The following is a 4,986-nucleotide window of genomic DNA, read 5'->3' as shown; positions in this document are numbered from 1 at the left end:
TGGGATTTTCCCACTTTACCTAATATGGTCTTTAGTGATTGATGCCTCATAAAAGTGCATATGTGTAGATTGGTCTCAGCCTGACAAGCTAACGAGATTGCCTACGTGCACCTACGGGTTAGTTGTGTCATCGGATGATAAGTATGTTGTCTGTGTCATGCTCGTGAGCATGAATAGGGGAGTAGTTTTGCCCTAAAACATTGGCGCCGCTGCCGGGGACATAAGACCTTAAGTAGGGAGATCTACGTCACTCGTGTGATGGTTAGCTTACTTTAGTCTTGACTAGAGAGAGCTTAAACTTTTAGAACAAGATCCAGGATAGAGTATCCTGAGGTCTAGTGGATAGCCGGGAAGCCTGTGTCTTGCCGATGGTCTGCGACTAGTTAGATTTAGTTAAGTAGGATAATGTGGAGTTATGGTTTTTGGTTTTGAGTGCTTGTTATACTTGTGTAGAAATAGAGTAGAAAAACGCAAAAACAAACAAAAAGAAGAAACAATAAGGCTGTTTGCTTGCCTTGAAAGCAAAACCCACACCATATACCCTTGAAGGGGGTGAAAAGAGTAGACATTGAAATTTATGATCCAACACTCGAGAAAAACATAAAAATTTCTACCAAAACCAACAAAAAGAAACAGATGATTCTCATAAGAAAACACTAAGTGACCCTAACAAGGCCAAGAAGAGATATAACCATTAGCCTAGGGTAAACTAACTGTGTCATGAGTTACGACTGATGTTCACAAGTTTAAGATGAAGTGTCATCAAATTTGCATCACTTCAAGTGCAATTGAGTTGTGAATTGCCAGAGAAAAGTGAAATTTGTGAAGTGCTTGAGTCCAAGGTCAAAATAAGTCCAAACTTCATAAAACTTGGGAGATAGACTTATAAGGGCACAGGGAACACAACTATGCAAAAACAGACAAAAATTAAATCCCCATTGCTCTCTGCCTAGTCTATCGCGATAGACTGATGAAGGTGGTGATTGACTAACAACAAGGAAAAAAACTTTTTACCACAGGTTTAACACATCAATACAAGGGTACCCACAAAAATTGAGTGAAACTGAACACCATCTTGACCACAAAACTTCAAAACTAGTGTTTTAGAGTCTGAATTCAGAGACAAGGGCAAGAAGGCTTTGGCCAAATGTCCAAACAGTGCCAAAATTTGTCAATGCACTACACAAGGAGAGGCTGAACCAGCTGTGGAGATAAATTGAGAAAATGCCAATAATGGAGAACTTTCCCAATCTATCGCGATAGACTAAGGAAACTGCTGCTAAGGACCTTTTCTTTCAAATTTCCCCTAGGGAGAGCTTTATCAGAGTCTATACAACACACACACACACACCAAATTTCAAGGCATTTAGACCACTGAAAATCAATCTAAGGCCCAGATAGAGAATCGGGCTCTGACTAAAATACTAACACGGGACCAAAACCCAACCCAAGTGTCCAAACTTCATAAAACTTGAGGGATAGGCTATAGAGGGTAAATGGAACTCAAGGGTGAAGTCACAATTTTGAATTGACTTGTGCTGAGAAAATTGTCAGTCTATCGCGATAGACTAAGAAAGTTATGATTCATACATTTTCTGCAATTTGTGACTATACTGCTAGGACATGCTCTCCATATAGATCCCAGCCATCATCTCATATTTGAAATTGGATCACCAGAAGGCTGACTAAGTGGTTACTGTACATACTTGAAAGATTTTTTGGTAATTCAGGGAAAACCCTTGTGAACAGACTAACCATCCTTGTGTAGATCCCAGAAAGAGATCATCACAAAGCTGCACAACAAGGAGTCCAGGTAAGATTTAAGTTTGCAACCCAACTTTCATTCTTATGTATTTAAGGTCAGGAGCCTTTGTTAAGTCGGGAGCTAAAAGTGTCAAAAGTCAAGTAAGCACCACGTCCACCGAAGAGAGTGTAACTCAGACGAGACTAGACCCATTAGCACCGATCATTGAAGAGGGTAGTGATACTGACACTTCATTGGAAAAGTCCTTCTTCATGATGTGGAGTCAACAGCCAGGAGGTTTCAATGGTGAAGGACCAATGCCAGGGGGGAGCACCTCTTTACATCCTTTAAACGAAACCAAGTTCACTATAATCTTCTTGGAAGGAACTAACTCGAGGGGAGCCTTAGTTTATTCTGACTATCGGGGACGCAAGTGTATTTGTATTGAAGAGAGATCCGTTCAAAGACTAGAGATAATTCGAGTCTATGATGATGGAGACAGATTCCGAGATGAAAAGGGGAACCACTATCTGATAGTGAATAACCCTGAGGATTACAACAGATATGGGGATAACGTGGCAAAAGGGAAAATGGTTTCAGAAACCCAAGAACCGCCTCCTAACATTGATCGACCTGGAGCGCTTTTTATGTATGATAAGAAAACAACCAGGGTCCCAACCTATAATGAGAATGTAGGGATTTACAAGCATGAAAGCGAGGGTATAGTCTCTTACTTTCGATGCAAGGAACCCTACCCAAACGAATTAAGCAAAGACAAGGTTCTTTACTTATTTTCTTATGAAATTGCTATGGGGAAGGATATTGTTTTTGTTGACAGATACGGGCGAGAATACAAACGTATTCTCCTAGAGGAGGTTGAAAAGGCAACAGTTCCGAGAGCATTGACCTATAGCCCCGAGGAAGTACCAAGAGCCACCTACACCCCTAGAAAGTCGACAAATCCCTTTTCAGAAGAGTATGACGCTACCTCACTTTCTACCCGACAACCGATGTCCAATTACCAGGACCAACCAGCTACTCAGCCATCATTGCAAGCATGGCTTCGACAGAGTGCTACATTAGAACAAGACGGAACCCGAGAGGGTTATCAAACCACATGAGGGCTAAGGGATTTACAAGAATCACCACTCTATGCACAGTATCAAGGAGAGAGTAAGCCAAAGACTCAGGGGTCAACTGAGCCTGGAAGAACACCCCGAGAACGAGTTCGGAGAGATGAACCATCTGTCGCGAGAACTATTAGAAATTATGGCTTAGGAGCACCATTGGGAGAGGAACCTGGCCACTACAGAAGACGAGAGGAGGTATATTGGCTAGGACGGGGAGATCCCATGATGAGATTTGTAGACCATCGTAGAATTAGACCTTCTCAAGTGCAAAAATGGGTAAACAAGAAATATACGGGAAGCAAGGATCCGAGAGATCATGTAGCAACCTTTGTGCGTGTAATTAGAGCTGAAGAGGTGTTAGACTTTCCTACCCAAGTTGCAGGATTTGGTTTAACCTTAGAGGATGATGCTGCTACATGGTTTGACTCAGTGGAGCGAAGAGACTTTGAGTCTATGGAGGAACTGTTTGACGAGTTTATCGAGGAATTCTCACAAAGGGGAATAGATCATAATACAGTCTCACAAATCCATAAATTCAAACAGAAATATGGAGAGTCTGTGCGAAAGGCAGCCCTCCAATTAAAAAGATATGTTAAGTTCTGCCCCGTGGAAGAACTGCTAACTCAGTCCAGACTTATGCTTATATGTATCCAAGGACTAAGGAATGCAGATCTTCAGAAGGACTTACATATGAAAAGGAGCACGACGTTGAATGATTTAACCAAGGAAGCTCTTTACCTTGTGGACAATTGTGTGGTCTACAAAGAGGGTGAGTTCAAGGATCTTGACGATGATTCTTCCTCGCACCGAAGCGGAAGCAAGTCTGCTAAGACAACACCGAGAGGAGAAGTAGCGGTAAGCCAAGAGCAGCTTATAGAGGAAGTGCTTAAAAAGATTAACTTGTATTCCAAACCACAAGCTAAACAACCAAAATGGTGTGCAATTGAACAAAAATGGACAAACCATGGGACGGAGGAGTGTTATTATGACAAGGGATATGTGAGAGAACGACCATATGCTCCGCAAGCTCAGGCGACATCCCCTCAAGTCTCACCGATGCCTAGATATCAGACAGGCAACCTACCAGGACCTGTAGGTGTAGAAAGACCACAACCAGTGTTGGGACAACAACCACCCCTACCAGGATTACGATCAGTCGGCATAAGATACACACCCACAGTAAGTGAGTCGGATGAGAAGGCTTTGGTACCTATGCATGTATACTACGATGAGCCCAATGGATATGCGGTGAACGCTGTCTATTATCCACCGGAAGAAACCTCTACACCAGAACCATGGAGCATGATAGGAAATACAGAACCACCAACTGCTGTACAGGCAACGGGGGAAGGAAGATATAGCTTGGATGAAAGAACACTGTTGTTCATAGCCAACGGAGGCATGAGCGGGCAAAGAATTGCACACCAACAAAGAGGAGCTCCAGGAGCACCTCAACAGCCTAAAGGACCATGCTACAAGTGTGGTGGAGATCATTGGCTGAGGGAATGCCCTCATGACGAAATCATTAGGGTCAACGCATATTGCACCGAGTGTGGAATTACTCACTTGATCCCTGATTGCCCTAAAAACCCGAGCAAAGGAGCAAAAACTACCTTGAATATGTTGGGAGCGTTGCCTTCCAGTGGAGGGTCAGAAAACGAAACTCCGATTCCTGTTAAAGTCTTGACAAGAGCCCAAGCAAGGAGAAATGACAATCAGCCCAAGAGTAACGATGAAAATCACGAAGAAATCAAGACTGACAAGTCTAACGTCATTTGTTATAATCCTTGGAAAGAACGAAGAGCAAAAATGAAAGCTAGACGTGAGCGAAAACAAAAAGATGTAGAAGCTGAGCTAACGATATCTCGAGAGCAACTTAAACAGCAAAGAGAGTCCGACTCTCTAAAATCAACGGAGGGACCAAGAAGTGCAAGCTTAGGAGGGTCGGTATTGGTAGATAAGATCAATGAACCCTTAGATGCAATCTTGCAAGTATATGAAGCAAGATTGAAGAATAGACAGACTCTAGAGAAAAGGTGGATGACATATCCATATCCAGAGATAGAAAAACAGAGACTAGAGATGTGCAAATAGCTGATTGAAATTGCACAA

Source organism: Adiantum capillus-veneris, chromosome 11, assembly GCF_014529385.1.
Source record: "Adiantum capillus-veneris isolate H3 chromosome 11, ASM1452938v2, whole genome shotgun sequence".
In the NCBI taxonomy this organism is placed as follows: Eukaryota; Viridiplantae; Streptophyta; class Polypodiopsida; order Polypodiales; family Pteridaceae; genus Adiantum; species Adiantum capillus-veneris.
This window is presented reverse-complemented; position numbering follows the sequence as displayed.